This window comes from Chiloscyllium punctatum, chromosome 52, assembly GCF_047496795.1.
Source record: "Chiloscyllium punctatum isolate Juve2018m chromosome 52, sChiPun1.3, whole genome shotgun sequence".
In the NCBI taxonomy this organism is placed as follows: Eukaryota; Metazoa; Chordata; class Chondrichthyes; order Orectolobiformes; family Hemiscylliidae; genus Chiloscyllium; species Chiloscyllium punctatum.
The window spans coordinates 48,771,095-48,794,207 of record NC_092790.1 but is presented as its reverse complement, the minus strand read 5'-3'; the positions used below and the strand labels follow the sequence as shown (position 1 = coordinate 48,794,207).

Here is a 23,113-nt window from a genome sequence, read left to right as displayed (position 1 = left end):
ATGGTGGATATATTACCCACTTCTGCCTGGAAAATTCCAGAAGTGAAGCAGTTCACTTCATGGTGAGTGTCAGTGCAGTCTTGTCCCAGCACAGTGACCACCTAAATTTTGAAACAAGCTGGTTTCACACTTTACAATGAATAGGTCCAGAAAAATGTTCCTGGAAATCATGGAAAGTGCAATGTCCTGCTCCACCCTGCTGACAAGAGCTTACCTTCTGTCTCGCCTCGGCTTCATTTGTTTGCCATGGACCAAGACTCTCTGTAAATGCAGTGTCCAGAGTAGGGTTACCAGACCCTCGGCACTCCCTGAATGAACCCAACAGCTGACAACACAACCCTGAGAACACCATCCACAGAAACTCCACTGACTTTCTAATGACAGCAGCAAGTCAATGCCCCACACACATGGTCCTCCCATTCAGTGTTGAAAATGGCTCCCTCCCGTCAGTTTCTCGTCCTGGCTGAGAAAGCCGTTACATCTCGGCACAGTCCCGCAGTAACAGTTCCTGTGTCTAAAGAAGCAGTTGACAATGTAATATTACGTTTCTCTGTATCTCGGCAACGATAACGCCACCGCCAGTATTGCCGATGGAGTTGATCACCACTCGCAGAGAAAAGAGTCAGAGCTAACATAACTCACTTCAACCTGAAATGAGTATGATATTCAGGAATATGGGAGAAAGGGAAATGTTAGAATAACTTCCCATTCTATTTTCCTTCTAGTCTTTCATCAGCAGTCACTTTGGTTGCTTTTCCTTTCTCTCTCTCTTTCTGTCTTGTTCGACATTTCTCCATCCATTCAACACAAACCTCCCACCCACCCTTCCAACCATCCTGCTATAAATAATATTATTTCTCAGTTGCATTCAGTTTTGATAGGGTCACTGAACTCTAAACGTTATATGTATTTCTACCGACAGACTGCCATATCTGCTGAGATTCTCCAACATTCTTTCAGACACTGGAGAAGTTCTTTGGTTTATTTCAGGTTGAATGTTGTTATCTCCCGGGATTTCAACATCAATGACAAGGGCAGCATTTGTTGTCATCACTAATGGCTTTTGACCACTCGGCCATTTGTCAAGACAGTATGGAACCAATTACATTGTTGTGGGTCTGAAGTCACACTTAGTCCAGACTGGACAAAAATGCTAAGTTTCTTTATCTATGGCTACCAGCGAAATAACAAAAGATATCCTGATGGTTTATTGTTGATTTGAGTTCAATTAGTTTCCAATCCAATTTTTGTCATTCGAATTAAATTTAATCGTCAGCTGTGGTAGAATTTCAAACAATGCTCTGAGAGTCATAACCTGTGCCTCTGAATTATACGGGTCAATGACATTATTACTCTTATACCGAGTCCCTTTTGTGAAGTAACTGTAGATACATGAACAAGTTTGTGGTCAAAATATTTGTAACTGGAAGAGAGGTCAGAAGAGAACTGGAGCCATAAAATTTGTCATTAACGAAGAGGAAGATGATGGCTAATTCAGCAAAAGCAACTGCGGCAGAGCTGCAGACTGGATGTCGACAGAATTGATTACAGAGAGAATCCGGAAAATAAAACAGTCCAGAGTAAAAAGGAGACTCAAGATTCCAAATAGTCTTCTTCCTTCTTACATGGGTAAGTAGTTTGGAAATGCAACAAATTGTGTTTATGGGTAAGTAGTTTGGAAATGCATCAAAATGAAGTGAAGTTTGAAACTGAAAGTTTATGCATTTGCTAAATATAATTAACTGGATTAGAACAAACCTTCAGCATCGTTTATAGAATTGATAGAGATAGGCTTACCAGGAACACCGATAAGAGAGAGGATGGAATAGTGACCAGCTTGAATAATAATCAATAAAGCTTGTATCCGCAACTCTAACCAAGCCCAATCCTAAGAAAGATAGTAAAGCCACAAGGCTAAACTTCTGTCCATTGTTGGAACATTCCAGTCCAATGTTCTCAGATTCTGATCTATTGTTGGAACATTCCAGCCTAATGTTCTCAAAATTCTGATCCCTCCCTCTCTCTGCAGCTGCTGATTTGAATCTTGTTGAGGTTGACTCTGCCTCGAATACTATGGCATAACAAGGTGAAAGAAGCCCTTAATTATGGAAAAAGGAAACCCTCCAGTAACCAGTTAGATTCAGGAAGCCTGATATTAATCGCAGTCATTGAACAAACAGCTCTAGTTAAACCCGTTCACGACAATACTCATATGTCACAATAGTCCTTGGTGCAGGTGGGATGTTGATATTGCTGACTATTGGGTTAGTGGCACATCTCCAATTGTAAAGATAGTGGTGAGGGAGAGAGATGAAGCTTTGTCTTCACAAGCTCAATGATTCTATTGTGTTTTGGCAGGGTAGGAATTGCTGGGCTCCCGAGACCGTCTGTGCCTGATGACTGGAACTGCTGCAAACTTTTGTTTTATTTATTTATGTTTCATTTTGACATTTATCTGGCAGTCATTTAACGGTTTAGGCGGGGTTAGGCATTTTTGCCAGGCTCCTACAGCACCATAGACTGTGTAGATACATTCCATTCCTTGTTGTCCTTGCAGCAGCGGCATGGTCCTGTGAAATGATAGTCAAGCTCTCCGAGAAACAGGATTCTTAGTGTTACCTTTCGCCAGTTATTGCTGGGGTGACAGCAGAGCTGTAAGGCGGTAAATCTCTTCCGGCTTCTACACACGCCCTGAGATTTCTCTCAGAAGTGTCTTTTGATGTTTTTTTCCTCCTGGATTGTAGAACGCCCTGTCAGAAAATCTGTTTCCTGAACTTGTTTTTTGACAAGTGTGTGCTTATAGGATGTTACCATATTGGAGCAGTTACTGTTTATAGTTAAATAACCTATTATTCTGTTAAGTTTTTCACCAGAATTAATATGTTCCAAGTCCCACTTCCTTTGGCTGTATTTGTCAGCAGTGTTTGAATAAATTGTGTTTTGCTTAATGTTGAATATTTTGAACAAGCGAATCGTATCTGAAACACAGCACCTCACATTTACCTTTAAAATATAACAAAAAGCACGTTCGGTCCGAGGGAATGTATGTATTTTGAGGGGATTGCTTTGGTCCATAACAAGAGTGACAGAGATTCAGGTTTTATTGGGCAATTACTTAATTGACAACATGTTGCAGAAATATGGGGTTAAACAGCGGAATGGGCCGATCTGGTGGATGATAGTTAAGTAAGGATTTATGTCGGATACTCACTCCGCCTCACAAATCAATCCCGGACATATATAAACCAAGATGGGATATCTGTTCATCATGAAGCACTACTGTGAAGACCAGGCTAGTGTACTGCTCAGCAATCCTTCCAGAATCGAACACTCTTCAGGGCTCACCAGTCAATTCCATTTCTGTCCAACAGTGCACTGATCTGTAAACCTAGGCTAAACAATCTGTTCAGCAAAGGGTGCTGTGCAGAACACACAAGTGCATTGATGTGTAAACACGGACTGGGTATCTGTGTTTTGCTTAATGTCCAGCATGGGGAGCTGTGCAGTGAATAGCAGTGAAGTTATCAGTTAACCTGGAGCAGTTGCCTTCCCAGCATGTACAGCTGTGTACAACAACCACCGCATTGCTGAGTAACACTGTGTTAGATCACTGCCCAGCGTGGGGAGACTTGCGGGCGGCTCATGTTGGAAGTGACAGGCTGTGCAGCTCCCATCCATTTACACTGTGCCTTGACAAGGGGGTGCTGTGGGTGTGAAAATCACTGCCAATTAGAGGCCAGGAATCAGTTGAAATACCACCAAATGGGAGGAGCTTGGTTAAAAAAGACGGGGAGATTGAAAGACAATTTCAGAGAAGGATCTGATCGTAGGTTTAAAAATTGTGAAATGAAAACATCTTGCAAAAAAAGACCACTGTTTCCAGAAATGATTGGTTAACAGGATATTGATAAGATGTTGGAGAGTCACACTGTAACCACTTCTATTAGAATCAGCTAGTGACCTGTTTACCAATGGTCATATCTGTTAGATTAGATTAGATTACTTACAGTGTGGAAACAGGCCCTTTGGCCCAACAAGTCCACACCGCCCCGCCGAAGCGTAACCCACCCATACCCCTACATCTACCCCTTACCTAACACTATGGGCAATTTAGCATGGCCAATTCACCTGGCCTGCACACATCTTTGGACTGTGGGAGGAAACCAGAGCACCCGGAGAAAACACACGCAGACATGGGGAGAACGTGCAAACTCCACACAGTCAGTCGCCTGAGGCGGGAATTGAACCCGGGTCGCAGGCGCTGTGAGGCAGCAGTGCTAACCACTGTGCCACCGTGCCGCCCAGAAAAGCCTTTTTCATTTTGTTAGAGACATTGCAAGAAATTTCACCTGACTACAATTTTAGTTATATTATTGAAACTCTTTGTGATTTCCCCTGTGAGAAACAATGTAAAATACTGTTTTAAATTCTCTGCCTGCTCCCTGAGACCATTTCCCCAGTCACATCCTCCAGGTGTTCCACATATACTTTCTTGCCTTTCTTTCAAGGGTCTCACACACACATCATGAACGTTTTTAAATCGAAATGGAAAAGCTCTTGTGGTTGGATTCTTTTGATATTTCTTGCCATTTTTGGAATATTATTCTTTGTATCTTGCTTTATTTAATCTGCTTCTGGTTCTAAACATACACATTCCAAAGCTGGCCGACGCTAGTGTTCCCGAATCTGAGTTCTATAGTTTGTGATTGATTAGTATCCTTCACAGCGTTTGTACATCATGGTTGGTTTATCGTCACATCTTCATATCATCTTCGTTCTGACCAGAGTCAATCATTGCTGAGCATTATGAAATATGTGCTTACGTTTCTACACCAAATATCTACTGATAGAACATAGAACATAGAACAATATTGCACAGAACAGGCCCTTCGGCCCACGATGTTGTGCCGCACTTCTATCCTAGATTAAGCACCCATCCATGTACCTATCCAAATGCCACTTAAAGGTCGCCAATGATTCTGACTCTACCACTCCCTCGGGCAGCGCATTCCATGCCCCCACCACTCTCTGGGTAAAGAACCCACCCCTGACATCTCCCCTATTCCTTCCACCCTTCACCTTAAATTTATGTCCCCTTGTAACACTCTGTTGTACCCGGGGAAAAAGTTTCTGACTGTCTACTCTATCTATTCCTCTGATCATCTTATAAACCTCTATCAAGTCACCCCTCATCCTTCGCCGTTCCAACGAGAAAAGGCCGAGAACTCTCAACCTATCCTCGTACGACCTACTCTCCATTCCAGGCAACATCCTGGTAAATCTTCTCTGCACCCTCTCCAAAGCTTCCACATCTTTCCTAAAGTGAGGCGACCAGAACTGCACACAGTACTCCAAATGTGGCCTAACCAAAGTCCTGTACAGCTGCAACATCACCTCACGACTCTTGAATTCAATCCCTCTGCTAATGAACGATAATACTCCATAGGCCTTCTTACAAACTCTATCCACCTGAGTGGCAACCTTCAAAGATCTATGTACATAGACCCCAAGATCCCTCTGTTCCTCCACCTGACCAAGAACCCTACCATTAACCCTGTATTCCGCATTCTTATTTGTTCTTCCAAAATGGACAACCTCACACTTGGCAGGGTTGAACTCCATCTGCCACTCCTCAGCCCAGCTCTGCATCATATCTAAGTCCCTCTGCAGCCGACAACAGCCCTCCTCACTGTCCACAACTCCACCTATCTTTGTATCATCTGCAAATTTACTGACCCACCCTTCGACTCCCTCCTCTAAGTCATTAATAAAAATTACAAACAGCAGAGGACCCAGAACTGATCCCTGCGGAACTCAACTTGTAACTGGACTCCATGCTGAATATTTACCATCTACCACCACTCTCTGACTTCGACCGGTTAGCCAGTTTTCTATCCAATTGGCCAAATTTCCCTCTATCCCATGCCTCCTGACTTTCCGCAAAAGCCTACCATGGGGAACCTTATCAAATGCCTTACTAAAATCCATGTACACTACATCCACTGCTCTACCCTCATCCACATGCTTGGTCACCTCCTCGAAGAATTCAATAAGACTTGTAAGGCAAGACCTACCCTTCACAAATCCGTGCTGGCTGTCCCTAATCAAGCAGTGTCTTTCCAGATACTCGTAAATCCTATCCCTCAGTACCCTTTCCATTACTTTGCCTACCACAGAAGTAAGACTAACTGGCCTGTAATTCCCGGGGTTATCCCTATTCCCTTTTTTGAACAGGGGCACAACATTCGCTACTCTCCAGTCCCCTGGTACCACCCCAGTTGCCAGTGAAGACGAGAAGATCATTGCCAACGGTACTGCAATTTCCTCTCTTGCTTCCCACATAATCCTAGGATATATCCCGTCAGGCCCGGGGGACTTGTCTATCCTCAAGTTGTTCAAAATGTCCAACACATCTTCACCTGGGTCCATTTTCACATTTCGTTTTATACCAGATAGAAGGCATAAATCAGCAATTGAAATACCTGGCTCTTTTCAATCATTCAGGGGGAACCTTCATATGTGGCTGAACACATCATCAGCTGAGGGTGACTCCATCCTCCCTGTTTCTCTGGCTCTGTGATTTCTGTTTGATGCTGCCGCATTCCAGTAGAAAGATTCCTGCGTGATCACCTTTTCTCTCAACTGAGTAATCCGTTAACTCGGGTGGACTGAGCCTTCAGCTGTGACTGCCCCATCTTCCTCACTTCTGCCCTCACTCCGTCTCCTCTTCCCCAGAACAATTATAGATCTCCCATTGTCCTCATTCCTACTGCACTAGAATCCACATTCACCGAATCATCCTGCGCCAATTCCAACACCTCCAGTACGACACCACCACCACATCTTCCCTTCCTGTCCACTGACAGCATTTCACAGGGACAATCCCCTCTGTGACACCCTCCATCACCCCTAACACTTCCCCACTCACCCATGACAGCTTGACATGTGATTGCAGAAGCTGCAACACTTGGTCATTCACCTCTTCCCTCCTTACCGACCAAGGCCCTTCTTGGTGGAGCAGCATTTCGCTTGTACGCTTTCAATCCAGTCTCCTATCTTTGCTGCTCAAAATGCAGTCTCCTTTACATTAGTGGACAAAACAAAAACTGTTTTGAGGAACATCTCCACTCTGTCTGTAGGAATGACCCTGACCTTCTGATTCCTCCCTATTTAGATAATCTACTTTGCTGACAAGCTAATGAGAATTCTTTGAGGAGGTAACAAGTAAGTTAGATCAAGGAAAGCCAATGGGAGTTATCGATGTGGACTTCCAGAAGGCCTGTGATAAGGTTCTGCACAGGACACTGAAGAGTAAATTAAAAACCCATGTTGTTAGCTGTCAGGTATTAACATAAAAGGCTGGCTGTCTAGGAGTAGGCAGAATGAGGATAAAATGGTCCTTCTCAGGATGACAGCCGGTGACTAGTATTTTTCCGCAAGGGTCAGTGCTGTGACCACAACATTTCACTTTATTAGTTAATGATCTGGTTGGCAGAACTGAGGACATTCTGGCTACGTTTGCAGATGATGCAAAAATAGTAATAGGAGGGATAGGTAGTATTGAGTAAGCAGGGAGCCTACTGAAACATTTCGACATTTTAGGAGAGTGGAAAAATGAGTGGCAGATGAAATATAATGTGGGAGAGTGTGAGGTCATGCACTTTGATATGAAGAATTCAGACATGGACTATTTGCTAAATGCGATGGAAATTCAGAAATCTGAAGTGCAAAGGGACTTGTGATTCAAAGTCCAGGATTCGCTGAAGGGAAACTTGCCGGTTGAGTCAGTAGTTAAAAGACTACTGAAGTTGCCATTCATCTCGAAGGACTAGAGTATAAAGGTGGGGATTCTAAGGCTTTCTGGTCAGACCACATTTTCAGTATTTTGTGCCTCATACCTCAGGCAGGATGTATTGGCATTGGTGGGTGTCGAGAGGTGGTTCACGAGAATGATCCCAAAAATGAAAAGCTTTACACAAGAGGAATGTTTGAGGAATCTGGTTTAGAGGTTAGAAGGATGAGGGGGAATCGGATTGAAACTCACAGAATACTGAATAGTCTGGACACAGAGGGCATTGGGAGGACGTTTGCACTGGCAGGAGAGACAAGGACCTGAGGGCACTGGCTTAGAGCAAAGGAAAGACCCTTTCGATTGGAGATAAGATGGAACTTCTTTAGCCAGAGAGTGCTGAAACTGTGGAATTCCTTACCACCGAAGGCTGTAGAAAACAGATCGTTGAGTATATTTAAAACAGAGACAGATAAGGTCTTGGTTGCCAAGGGGATCAAAGGTTACGGAGAGACAGCAGGGAAATGAAGGAAATCCATCAGTCTTGATCAAATGGTGGAGCAGGGTGGATGGACCGAATGGCTTCATATCTGCACGTATAGACTTGTGGCCTTGTAATATCTCGGCCCTGGGCGGCACGTTTGCTCAGTGGTTATCACTGCTGCCTCACAATAACAGGGACCTGGGTTCGATTACAGCTTCTGGTGTTGCCTGCGTGGAGTTTGCATATTATCACCATGGCTGCGTGGATTTCCTTTGGGTGCTCCGGTTTTCTCCCACAGCTCAAAGTTGTGCAGGATAGGTGAATTGGCCATGCTAAGTTGCCCTTGGTGTTCAGGGATTGCAGGTTAGGTGCAAAAGAACGCCTCAACTTCCGCCTCGGAACACTTCAACGCCAGGGCATCAATGTGGACTTCAACAGCTTCCTCATTTCCCCTTCCCCCACCTCATCCTACTTTCAAACTTCCAGCTCAGTAACTGTCTCCTTGACTTGTCCGTACTTGTCCGACCTGCCTATCTTCTTTTCCACCTATCCACTCCACCCTCTCCTCCTTGACCTATCACCTTCATCTCCTCCCCCACTCACCCATTTTACTCTATGCTACTCTCTCCCCACCCCCACCCTCCTCTAGCTTATCTCTCCACGCTTCAGGCTCACTGCGTTTATTCCTGATGAAGGGCTTTTGCCCGAAACGTCGATTTCGCTGCTCGTTGGATGCTGCCTGAACTACTGTGCTCTTCCAGCACCACTAATCCAGTATTTGGTTTTCAGCATCTGCAGTCATTGTTTTTACCTGGTTAGGTGCAATAGTCAAGGGTCAATGTACCATAGGGTAGAGAATGAGTTTGGTTTGCATACATTTTAGAGGGTCAGTATGGGCCTGTTTCCATACTTTAGGGATTGTAAGAAAATGCAGGCTGCTGCAATGTTCCAATGAAGCAAAACCCAAGCTCAAGTAACGCCGCACTTTACACTTTGGCATGTTGCAGCCTGTAGTAGTTAATATTCAATTCCATAACTTCACAGCCTGACCCCATTATGGCTGTTCTCCATTTTCATACAGACTCCTTCCTGGGCTCCCTAAGACTTTGTTTTGTTTATCGTGCAGTCAACAGAGAAAATCAATTTCTAATATTTAGACATTAATTTACACATTTTTTACATCTGTGTCTCTTTCACCACAATTTCAAGCCCATTTGGCTTTCGCACTGGGCCTCCAAACACTCTTTCCCACCTCTGCCAAGATACTAAAAGGCTCACTTACCAATCCTTTACACTTCTGAAGAAGTTTTACACTGTACTTGAAACATTAACATTGTTTCTCTGTCTCTACAGATGTGGCCAGATCCACTGAGTTTTTTCAAAAATGAAAAGTCACAGAATACATTTTCAATATAGCAAAGATCATTGGATACAGGAAAATTGAAACAAAAACAAAAATTGTTGCAGATACTGGCAGCTTTGAAGAACAATCACAGGTCCTGAAAATTAACTCATCTTTCACTCCACAGATGCTGCCAGACCTGTTCAGTATTTCAAATATGTTTCTCAAAGCTGCTCGCACGCCCTTTCCAACATGGAGCGCCACACATCGGGAAGTGAACAATAACGCACTAATTCATTTGTTCTGAAACTACAGAAGGCTGGCATCTCTGACACTACAGAGCTCTTAATCATGATCAGGGAGAGAAACAGAGGGAAACGCAATCACTTTAAACAGAAGCTGATATTACTGTAGGGTAAAAGATTCAGATGAAAACGTTACATGGTTTTGAGAAATGTGATAAATTGCATCATGACATCATTAAGAGACCCTAACAGGATGAAAGTAATAATAAAAAAAGAAGTGTTCCTACATCAGAAACCAGGGTAGGTCACTGTGTATAGGGGTGATGGGTGAATGGGTCCCGGTATGAAATGGGGACATGTAGCAGAATTGCATTGCAGATATTGCAGCTCAAACTGGGCATTCATTTGATGCTGAAATCATAACAGCAGCAGCAGCAGTAGAATTATATTCAACCACAATCAGTAACTTTTCCCCCAGGATAATCCTGCAATCTACCATTACCATGAGGCTGAGCTATGGTTCAGTCACGAGCGTGGGTGAACATGCCAGTGTCAGAACCATGTATAACCAAACCTGATGACAACCCATTAAAGCTACTGCACTTACTGCTTACTTAAACAAACAGCAGAACTAACATCTGATAGAGGGGGAGCAATGATCCCAAGACTGTGGCCACTTCTTTTAAAACCAACTCAGAATTGCTGCTGACGTGTCTACCCTTACTCTTATCTGCTTTTTAGAAACCTTGTTCCTTTCGTTAGGCATGGTTCATGAACCTCCTTACTATCACCATTTTGCCTATATCATTGATGTACTTTCAGTGTCTTCCCCATGAGGAATGATGTAAAATACCGGTGTAAATTATCTGCCTGTTCCCTTGAGCCAATTTCCCAGTCACAGCCTCCAAATGTCCTCAATATACTTTCCTGACTTCATTTCTACCAAAGGTCACACAGCCATCTTGGACTGTTTTAATGTACACAGGAAAGTTTATGATGCTTGTTTTTTATGTTTCCTGCCAATTTTCTTGCATTAAATCCTTTCTTCCCTTTTCACCGCTTTCTGCATTGATACAGTCATATCACATACGAACAGACCCTTTGCTCCAACCTGCCCATGCTGACCAGGTTTTTCAATCTACAACAGTCCCATCTGATTGCATTTGGTCCACATGCCTCTAAAAGTTTCCCATTCATATGTTTGTCCAAATGTTTTTGAAATGTTGGAGCTGTACTTGCTTCTACCAGTCTTCCTCTGGCAGCTCATTTCATAAACATATCACCCTCTGTGTGAAAACGTTGCCCCTTCGTCCATTTTAAATCTTCCCCATTTCACCTTAATGCTATGTCCTTTATGTGTGAAGTCTCCTATCCTATCGAAAAGACCTTGGCTATTCACCCTATCCATACCTCTCATGATTTGATAAACTTCCATAATGTCACCCTCAACCTCCCGCACTCCATCTGCTACCACTTTCAAGAACAAGCATTTAAAGATAAGCACTGCAAATTTGAAACAATATTCAAAATGATAGATAAACAACACTCAGCCCAAACTTCATACTGTGATTTGTTTTTCTCCATGTTACAAACACTGACTCAGTGTGGAACTCTTACTAATGCCAATATGAAGGCAAACACCTGAATTCCTTTGTCTAAAGGGGCTGATGATCTCGACGGTGAAAACGCAGCTCTGCCCAGATCTATGTCAGAAAGGGACTTCGTATACCACACGGGCAGCCGACAGTTGCCTTTGGCACACTGTGATGAAGGCTGAGTATACTTTTTGAAAGTTGGAACAGTGTGAATTCAGTGCATAAGGTGGAGAGGTGTTTCCACTAGCGGGTGAAACGTGGACAAGAGGGCGTAGTCTCAAGATTAGAGGGAGAAGATTCAGCACTGAATTGAGAAGGAACTTCTTCACCCAGAGGATTGTTAATCTTTGGAATTCTTTGCCCAGTGAAATAGTTAACACTACTTCAGGAAACGTTTTTAAAGCTATGATTTTCTTTAACAATAAAGGAAGGGAGGGATACAGTGAGAGAACGGGTAAGTGGATCTGAGTCCATGGAAAGATCAGCCATGAGCTTATCGAATAGTGGAGAAGGCTCGAAGGGCCGGATGGCCTAACCCTGCTCCTCGTTCTTATCTGCTGTGTATGTGTGCATGGGTCACCTCGTCAGAGATTACAGGGCAAGATTCCATGGCCTGTGGGGGGAGGTTTTGGGAGTGAAGGCAGAATGCACCAGTGTGTCCCAGAGGGAATGTTCCCTGCAGAAGGTGGACAAAGGATGGAAGTGGAATATGTGTATGGTGATGGCATTTTGCTGGAGCTAGTGTAATTAAAAATATGTTTCAATGATCACTTGAAGCACCACCGCGCATAAGGCTATAAACCAAGTTCTGGAAAATGGGGTGAGAGTGGATAGATGCTTGATGCTTGACATTGGCGTAATAGGTCAAAAAGCCTCTTTCAGTGCTGTGAAAGTCACAGTCTCTATGAGAAACTAACTGCACCAGCCATATGAACACTGTGGCTACAAGAGCAGGTCAGAGGCTGGGATTTCTACAGCGAATAACACACTTCTTTATTCCCTGAAGCCTATCTGTCAGATAACCTGCTATTAGATTCCACCTATGTTTAGTGACCAGCAGTCTCCATTAACAGCTATTCACTCTCTGAACCTGATTGTTATCCGCTCCTTTGTCCAACTGTTCTTCTCTTTCTTTGGGTTGTTTTCCCAAAAATCTTTTATTACTTTACAAGGCATAAGTAAGAAACACGATGGGATGCTCCCTACTTGCCTGGATGAGTGAAGTGTTGAGAAAGCATTGCGCAGGAGAAGCACAGCAGATAAGGCAGCATCGAAGTAGCAAGAGAAATTTCAATCATGACCTTCTTGAGGACTCCTGAGTGCAATTCCAACAATATGGCACTGCTCAACAACATCCAGAAGAGAGCAGCCGAATTGATCAGAACCACGTTACTGACACAGCATCGATAAAGATCCGCTTCCTTCACCTCCAAACACTCAGACAGGCCGTCAGCATTATCCACAAGATACACTGCAGAAATTCACCAAAGCTTCTTAAACAGTACCTTTCAAACTCACAACCACTTGGATCTAAAAGGAAAGGTTAGCCGATAGATAGGAAAACCCTACAAACCACTTACTATTGTGACCTGGAAATATTTTGCCATTTCTCCAGTGTCACTGGGTTATAATTTTGAAATTGCATTCTTTGTGTTTTGGGTTTACCAACAGTAAATGGACAGCAGTTGTTCAAGAAGGTAGCCCATCGTCACCTTGTCCAGTAAAATTAGCAACGGGCAATAAATGCTGACCTTATCTGGAATATCCACATCAAATGCGGAATGAAATTTTCTGCTTTGGTGTTTTTAAAAGTTATCTCTTAGTGAACTATTTCTGTTTTAAATTTAGAAATATTAAAGATGAAGATTTGCAGTTGGGAAACTGAAATGAAGCATCACATCAGAATCTGATGGAGTTGCTCTGTTTGATGTCGCCTGAATCTCATCGACCTTTGAGAATGAAAGGAGAAAACACCATTCATAGGTGAGTGAACCCATCCCGTGGTCTGTCTGTGAGCGGCGCTTCAGCCAATCTTCTGTCTTTTCAATATGTAACTGGAGAGAAACTGGAAGTGAGTTAACAGTGGAAAGGATTCAATTAACCGTCTACTCTGCAAATTCATCAGTACAGCCACACTGGGATAAAAAACGTTTCACCTGTTCGTAGTGTGGGAAAGGATTTGCTCAGTTGTCTAACCAACTGTTACACCAGTGGGTTCACACTGAGGAGAGACCATTTAATTGTCCAGAGTGCGCCAAATGTTTTAAAAGGTCTCAGGAATTGACGCATCATCAATATATTCAGACTGATGAGAAACAATTCAAGTGTTTTCAAAGTGGGAGGGGGATCAGGCCAACATCTGATCTCACTTTACATCTGCGAACTCACTGGAGAGAGGCCGTTCACCTGCTGTAACTGTCGGAAAGGATACAGTCAGTCATTCAGTCTGCTGAGATAGCAGCAGAGAGATCACACAGAGGAGAGACCACTCATCTGCTGTGTGTGGGAGGAAATTAATTGATTCCAGAAACCTGCTGAAATCCAAATGTTTTCACACTGGAGAGAAGCCATTCACCTGCTCTGAATGTGGGGAAGGACCTCTCAGTAATCAAATTCACTGAGGCACCAGGGAATTCACATTGGCATTCTGAATTTGGGAAAAGATGCACTTAATTCATCTGTCCTGCAGATACACCAACGGGTTCACAGTGACAAGAAACTGTTTAAATGCCAGAGTGTGGGAAGTGCTTTATAAGTTCCCAGGAACTGAAATCCCATCAATGTGTTCACACTGATGAGAAATCATTCACGTGCTCTCACTGTGGGACTGGGTTCCCACTGCACATCGGCACAACCTATCCGCTGTATCTTCCACAACAGTGACAACACTTCACAATGACTTCAGTTGCTATGAAGCACATTCACAAATCCTGAATGTATGAAAATTTAGTTATAAATGCAAACTAAGCCTTAGCAATGAATAAAAGACTCAAGAACAGGGCAGTAAATGGATATCTACCAGTCTCATCTCATGGAAGAGAAATCATGGTTGAAAAAAAATCTGTGATTGATACCTGAACAATTAAACACTAGTTCAGTTCAAGAGATAATTCACATCCAATGCAGTAATCCACTGCTGGCAGAATGAACACAGTTCAGTTCTAGATGCAATAACAGCAGAATACAATCACACCAGACCTCACTGGAATGAGTATGTCACCATAGTCTTAGCAGTCTATAGGGACTGCTCTCTTTAAAAGAGAGAAAAGCGACTCATGGTGATTTGACCAGAGGGCCCCCTGACCTCAGGAGTGGGAGTATTTTGCGAAGGAGAGTCCTTCAGGGTAACCTCAAACTGGTAACGGGAATTGAGCCCATGCTGTTGGCATCACGTTGCTCTGCCAACCAATAACATACCAAACTCAGCTAAACCGATGCCCACTCACTGGGGTACCATGTGTGGGAATGAATAATTGAATCCCTTGCTACACACAGTGCAGGTGAATGGCCTCTTCCCACAATGTGTTTGTTGGTCTTTCATTAAATCATTGCTACTCATAAAACTCTTCTCACAGTCATACCATTTACCTGTTCTCTCATTGGTGTGAACAAAGCCATACCAGCTGAGGTATAAGAATCGAATGAACCCTTTCCCTCACAAGGAGCAGGTAAAAGGTGTTAATATACTGATGCTCAGAGTACAGGTCATGAAGTGAATTCTTTCCCACACTCACTGCAAGCGTACAGACTCTCTCTAGAATGGCCACCCTGTGTATTTGAAGCTTTGCTGATTTAGTAAATCCCTCTCACCCACAGAGCAGATGATTGGTCTCTCCCCAGTGTCAACTAAACAGTTGACATTAGGCTGAACTATAAAGTTTATTCCTTCCAAATGGAGCAGACAAAGCTTCTCTCCCAATGATGAAGACGCTTGTGTGACATGAAGCTGGACCCCCAAGTGAATACATTTGCACACATGGAACAGCTAAATAACTTCTCCCCCATGGGAACAGTGTGATGTTAATTAAAGACCATTGAATTTAAGACCTTGACAGACCTTAAAGATTTTTTTCCCCACAATAAGGGGAAAGGTCTCTTGTCGGTGTAAACCCACTGGTGTTACAAGAAGCTGGATGACAGAGTAATTCCATTCCCACACACAGAGCAGGTGAACGGTGTCTCCTGAGAATGTCTGTGTCGATGAGCCTCCAGATGGTCTGGGAATTTGCAATCCTTCTCACAATCCAGACATTTCCATGGTGCTGATCTCCTCACATATCTGTTGAATCCTTTCACAGAAACACAACATATTTATGTCTTCTCTGTCTGTTTTTTTAAAAATGTTAACTGGTTAATGTTAAATAATTTCTGCAGTCAGTTCAGAGGAACGCTCGCATTCTTGTGTGTGTGTGTGTGTGTGTGTGTGTGTGTGTGTGTGTGCGTGCGTGCGTGCGTTGATGGTTCACCACTCACTATGTTGTTTGAAATCTTTGCTTACAGACATACCAGATAAACATGTTCCCTTTACGTCCAAATGAATTTCGTGACTGTTGGATCTTTATATCATGTTTGAATTGAAACAATCCTCTTCAATTCTTTCAATTTATTTCTTTGTGAAATGATTTTCAAATATTATCGCAGTCCATACAGGGTAAAATCTCAGAACTAACAAATCCAATTTCAGAAAGTCTACTTTCCTCTATTCTCCATCTTATCCCAAATGATCCAAAAGATGCAAAAGCCACCATCAAAAGCAAAACGGACCCTTCCTGAATAGTTCAGGTTGTTATTCCCAACACCTATGTGACATTGTGTGTCCTGAGGTGCAAACCCGTTGTGGGATGTATGTAGCCAACTGGTGGATAGTTCAGGCCATTATCCAGAAGAATGTTACAGAAGAGATGATACCTCTTGCTGCTACTTTACATCAGTGGTGAAGAAAGGGAATGGTGAAGGTAATTGGTAATGAAGAGTACTGTTTTGTTACAGATGTTGACAAGTTTCTTGTGTTGTTGAAACAGCATTCAACCAGGAAAATGGAGAGGACTCCGTATCACACCTGACTTTCATCTTGTAGGAAGACAGTCAAGAGGTGAGTTGAGAGCTGCAAGACTTTTCGCCTCTGCCCTGATCTTGTCTCAAGTGGTATGGTCACTCCTGTTCAGTCTCTGGTCAACATTACACCCCAGAATGTTGCTCATGGAGGATTCAACAATAATATTGCTGTTTAATGTCAACAAGGGATACTCAGATATTCTCTTGTTAAAGATGGTCTTTGCCAGGCATAGATGTGATACGACTGTTCCGTGCCACTTGTGCAAATTTTAGATGCTGGCCCGGTCTTGCTGCTTATGGGTATGCGATTTTTGAGAATAGTTTTAGCTCAGGTTGAGGTTCAGGTTGTAAGATTGTTCTCAATGAGAGCAAGCCTACCAGCTCAGCGAGCAAACGTACAACCTGAACACATTGATATATGCACATCAGTATATGAGCAGTTGAGAATGATGCTGAATATTGTCCAATCGTCAACCAAGATCCCTACTTCTGAAGGGAAAGTGATTGGCGAAGCAGCTGAAGTAGGCTCGGCCAAAGAAAAGACCCTGAGGAACTCCCCTCGAACTAAGAAGGCCTGGATTCTCAAGCACCATCTGCTTCACAAGTGGGACATGACGCATCTGAGCATGTGCGTTAAAAAGTCTCCTGCAGAAAATCCAGAGATTCAGGGAGACTGCTGTTTGTTTCAAAGATCACCTGAGGGTGAAACTGATAAAAGCTATCGCCGAGGACACTGCAGCACCCGGGTAATGGGTTCTGAAGAAAATCCACACAGGACTGTAATGTTTCACTCTGTTTCTCCGTCCACATCTCCTGCCAGACCCTGCTGACCTCCTCTAGCACTGTCTGATTGACTCTCAGAGTTTCGGCATCTGCATGAGTCACCCTTCGGCCTCGCCCGGCACTGTGACGTCACGGACCCGTATGTGCATGCGTCCAGATCCCTGGCCAAGATGGTGGCTGTTCATCTCGGAACTGCGACACATTTAATTGCAAGTTATTTTTCAACGTAGTCGCTTCTCGCTGAAAGGGTTTTTAAACGCTCGACAGCTCCTGCAGCCTTAACATGTGCAAAAACGCATCTCTTCCCATTTCCAACGGAGATAAAGTCGGTTTTGCCAATGTGCTGCCCTCGCCTGTCGTGAGTATGGAGGGCTTTAAGGACTGCTGGGCATGCTGGCTTGCTGCACCCGCAATTGAATTCAGTTATTACAGAAAATTGATTCTGTTCATGAATAACTTTTTTTCTTTTTATTCCAACCTTTTGTTTTCCAAACAATCTTTGGAAAACAGAATTTGTAGTTCGAAAAATATCTTAAAATGGGATGCATATATCAAATCTCTCAAATCATCTCTACAACATAACCTTGTCATTAAAGTACGAGATCTCTCAAATCATTTTGTAAATTCCCGTCCTGAGTTGATGATGGTGGATTTTGGAAACTCCTTTAACAAGTGGATGTTTAGCACTCAAACCAAGAGATATATTTGTTTATTCTGAAAGTGTCTCAACATGTGTCTTTTGTCATCTCATTTTGCAGAGTAGTAGAAGTAATGAAAACTGAAGTGTTTCTCTGATTTCAGTTCTGTGGTATCTTTTCAGCTAAAAAATCCAGCCGGAGAGTTTACATTGAAGGACAATGAAGTTGGTTCAGAGGTGAATAATATTGAGCATTCATCTATAATCCAATACTGAACTTGCTTTGCTGTGGTTCATTGGTCAGGCCCTGGTGTGATCCCTTTACTGTGGATCTGAATCCATGTCCATCCATTGCTCTGTTTAAGCCCTCTCCTCCATGACAATCTCTTTTCCATTGTCCAACCTGCACCACCTTTAGTAATGTGGATTTTAACCCGATGTGATAGTTTTTTGTTATTCCTTCCAGTCATGTTCAAATGAGGGTTTTATCACTGCATGTCCCTATGCTATGTGATGTTAATTTATTCCACTCGTTTATGTGGCCTCCCTCACAAACATCTCTCAGACTTTCCTATACTCCTGCTTGCTTTTATTCTTCATGCTCCCTCTTACACACTGTATTCCCTTCCCTGTTCTTACCGCCTCACCTCCCCTTCCCTGTCCTTACCAATCCCCCTCCCCAACAACCCCTTTCATTTCTCTTTCATCCCTGAGTGGCCCGAGTCTTTTCTTGGTCGAGATACTTCCTTGATGCATAATAGAACGTGGAACAATGCAGCACAGGAATGGACGCAAGATGCTGTGTTGAACATGCTGATCAAAACCCTCTGTGCAATCAGCCTGAAACCAAACGGTGTTAGCCTGACAGCAAGTCGGGAACATGCTGAACTGGATTATAAAGGATATGACAATAAATGATAACTGGACACTGAGAAATAATGGGGGAAATATGTTTTTTTAGAAGCAGAATATTTTTAAATCTGTTGTATTCTATATTTTGGTATGAGCATAACTGGCAGAATAGATAAGGCTGTGGGAGGCTGTTGGTGGTGGGGAATATTTAAAATTTCAGCGGCATTTTGACAAGGTTCAACAGGGGCTAAAGTATAGCGAGGGAGAGAAAAAAGCCCCTGAAAGGTCAATGAGGCCGTTTATGTGGAATCACAGTTGATGGGGGAGATCTGAAAAAAAAGTGTTTGGATTTTACTGTGGAGATTCCAGGAGAAAACAGCACAAGGAGCGTGCTGTCAGCCAAAAGCCGCACCCATCTCATTCACCCGGCCACTTTCTGCTCCAAGTATTGCAGAGTCTATGGGAGGCCACATCAGTCTGTACAGCCACCTACAGACTCCCACGGAGCGTGGGAGATAGTCAGCGTAATCTGTGACCCATCACCAATGCGATAATGAGAGAGGAAAGTTGAATCCCCTCACTGTTATCCCAATGCCTTTGTTACAAATTCAAATAATTCCTTGTTAATCCAGTGTCTCACAATGTAATGCTGTAAAGGAGCCTTAACACTGCTCTTGCACTTCTGTGTTCTGACCCTTATTACCCAGAATTTTGTCTACGACTGATTGAATATCTAAGGCCACATATTTTCTTGATTATCCCATTGTTATCCCTAACGATGAGAGATCCCCAACCTTCTTCCCATTCTGCCTGACTTTCCACAATGTTATGTAGCTGTGAATATTAATGCCCCACCTTCTTGTTCACCCTGTGACCATGTCTCCCTGATGGTGAGTAGACAGAAATCACAAGTCACACGTGCATATCCCTTAGTGCAAATACTTCTTTCATCCAAATTTAGAAACAGTAATTTACTTTTTATCACTATTTCCTGTCACAAACATATTTGCTGGTGTACAATATTAGTTGAACTCACTTCCTTCCTCTTTCTTTCTGTTTGTCCCCAACCACGTCCCCCTGTTTCAATATTTTAATCTCTCCCCGTGGAATTCGGATTTCCTTTCAGCTGAGCCCTATACCTTCTCATGGGTGCCAGTTTCAAGCACTCTGCACAATCCTGGTCATATGATTGACCAGGGCACTGGTTCCACCACTGTACCATCCCAATAAAATAGCTGACTTCTCCCTTAGAACTGGTAACAGTTCCCACTGCATCAGACCCACTCCTTCTGACACAATGGTTTGATTCTGAAAACCTGCTGCACTCTGGTGATGTCACTCAGTCTCTCTCCATGTGGTATCCCTCACTGTGTGGGTCTAATTGCTGCCTCTGTCAAAGCCTCTCACTCCTGCAGCTGGTCTACGATTCTGAGCCAAAGGAATTCTCCACTCCAGACTGACGGAGCAGCACAAGCCAGGGATGGAGACTGGGATTTTCCAGGTGTCTGTTGGACTCAGTGCTACTCGACATGAGTCATCCTCACTACCTCAGTCTAATTTGCCATTCTGTCTGTTTTTCTCTCTCCTTTAGGTAATCAGGATGTGCCTGACTTCGCCAAATTCGTAATTCTCATTCATTGCCACATTGAAGACAATTGGGCAGCCAGAGAGAGATGGAGAGTGCGATCTGGAGCCTTCAGTAAATCCTGCAGCCGAAAAGATCACTCACAGTAAACAGCACAGGGAGGAGTTACTGGCCTTCTATATTCCGACGTGGAAGACAGGACGTAGACACAGTTCTCGGCAAGGAAAAGCAACATTCTAGGCTTCATTCCCACCATCTTGTGAGAGTCCTGCTCTCACCTCTGCTGTACTCACTGAGACAGCACAGAGGTCCCAGGCATCAATCCAGCCCCATGTTGTATTAGGGACCTCTGTAATATCCTCCAGTCCCAATAATCCTGTCTCTGTTTGGAATCTCCTCTATATCACACAATGCTCTTTGTCTCTGTCAGGTTCTCCAATCCCTAACACCCTAATCCATACATTTTTCCAGTAAATACTAAATTCGTTCATCCCGGTAAACCCTGACAGTGCTGTTTCTCCCTGTAAGCTCCTCCTACCAACATCACCCTCCATGTCATTGTATTAGTCTTTAACCTCTTCTTCTTTCCCTATCTGTGCAAACTTCTCCAGCTCCGACAATCTTCCTTAGCTGTGAAAAAAATGTAATCTCCTTATTCTTCTCCAATTCTTCAAACGTAATCTATGTAAACTTCACCCTCAACACCCCCTCCCAACCCCACCAACCGTCCCAACAATAGAACCGCTTTCAGTTTGTGCAATCGTCCCCACATGTGTAACTGTCTCCAACCCAGCAACCTGGCATTGTCCATTGTTTTCCTGTCTACGTCGCCTCCAGAGCCTAGAAGTCCGCTTACATATTTAAACGTCTTCAGTCACTACAGTCTTCCATATCTCTGTTAGTATATACAATAGTCTTCTCCCTGAAACACCCTTAAACTCCAAGACAACTATATACCGGTGAGCCTGACCTCGGTGGTGGGAAAGTTGTTGGAGGGAATTCTGAGGGATAGGTTGTACATATATTTGGAAAGGCAAGGACTAATTCGGGATAGTCAACATGGCTTTGTGTGTGGGAAATCATGCCTCACAAACTTGATTGAGTTTTTTGACGAAGTAAAAAAGAGTATTGATGAGGGCAGAGCAGTACATGTGATCCATATGGACTTCAGTAAGGTGTTCGACAAGGTTCCCCACGCGAGACTGATTAGTAAGGTTAGATCTCATGGAATACAGAGAGAACTAGCCACTTAATACAGAACTTGCTCAAAGGTATAAGACAGAGGATGATGGTGGAGGGTTGTTTTTCAGACTGGTTGCCTATGACCAGTGGAGCGCCACAAGGATCGATGATAGGACCTCTACTTTTTGTCATTTACATAAATTATTTGGATGCAAGCATCAGAAGTACAGTTAGTAAGTTTGTAGATGATGCCAAAATTGGAGATGTAGTGGACGGTGAAGAAGGTTACCTCAGATTAGAACAGGATCTTGACCAGATGGGCCAATGGGATGAGAAGTGGCAGATGGAGTTTAATTCAGATAAATGCGAGGTGCTGCATTTTGGAAAGCAAATGTTTGCAGGACTTACATACTTAATGGTAAGGTCATAGAGAGAGTTGCTGTACAAAGAGACCTTGGGGTGCAGGTTCATTGCACCTTGAAAGTGGAGTCGCAGGTAGATAGGATAGTGAAGAAGGCGTTTGGTATGTTTTCCTTTATTGGTCAGAGTATTGAGTACAAAGGTTGGGAGGTCATGTTGTTTACAGGACAGTGGTTAGGCTACTGTTGGAATATTGCGTGCAATTCTGGTCTCCTTCCTATCGGAAAAATGCTGTGAAACTTGAAGCATTCAGAATTGATTTAAAAGGATGTTTCCAGGGTTGGAGTATTTGAGCTATAGGGAGAGGTGGAACAGGATGGGGCTGTTTTCCTTGGAGCGTCGGAGGCTGAGTGGTGATCTTATAGTTGTTTACAAAATTATGAGGGTCATGGACAGGGTACATAGACAAAGTCTATTCCATGGTGTGTGGGAGTCCAGAACTAGAGAGCAGAATTTTAGGGTGATAGGGGAAAGATATAAAAGAGACCTAAGGGCAAGTTATTCACAAAGAGGGTGGTACGTGTATGGAATGAGTTGCCAGAGGAAGTGGTGGAGGCTGGTACAGTTGCAACATTTAAGAGGCATTTGAATGGGTATTATGAATTGGAGGCGTTTGGAAGGATATGGGCCAGGTGCTGGCAGGTCGGACGAGATTGGGTTGGGGTCTCTGTTCATCATGGACGGGTTTGACCGAAGGGTCTGTTTGCATTCTGTACACCTCCATGACTCTATGACTATGCCTCGAAGACCCTCTATCTGTGCCTATCAGCCTGCCTGCCTCTAGCCAATCTCCATCCCTATCCCTATCTCCAGAATCTAACTCAGATCCCTCTATCTCTGTAAATTCCTCCAATCCACAAACCCCTTTGTCGCACTAACGTTCTTGACCAGATGTAATTCTGTTTGACTCGAATATCCTCGAGCCTCTGTAACCTCTATCCATCTGTTCAATCCCACACTACTGAGGAATGACTCACTGCATTCACTATAAAGGAGATGGAATGACAGTGAACAGATATGATGGAACTGTTTATTCCGGAGATGTTGCTGCAGAATGGCCATTGCAGGGAAGTGAATACTGAAGGGTTCTGTGGGATCGAGGCAGGCTAGGCAAAAAGCCAACAAGTTGTGAAGAAAGGATGAG

The 23,113-nt window shown here is 43.5% G+C and overlaps 2 long non-coding RNA genes across 6 annotated transcripts in view; both read left to right on the top strand.

Moving 5' to 3' along the window:
- LOC140470862 (uncharacterized) overlaps positions 1 to 23,113 on the top strand; it is a 1,231,916-nt gene that overhangs the window by 683,877 nt on the left and 524,926 nt on the right. The gene's annotated exons all lie outside the window — the stretch shown is intronic.
- LOC140470888 (uncharacterized) lies at positions 17,465 to 20,689 on the top strand. Its single transcript, XR_011956783.1, has 3 exons — positions 17,465 to 17,651; positions 18,114 to 18,167; positions 20,374 to 20,689. It is a non-coding gene; the product is annotated as an uncharacterized lncRNA (long non-coding RNA).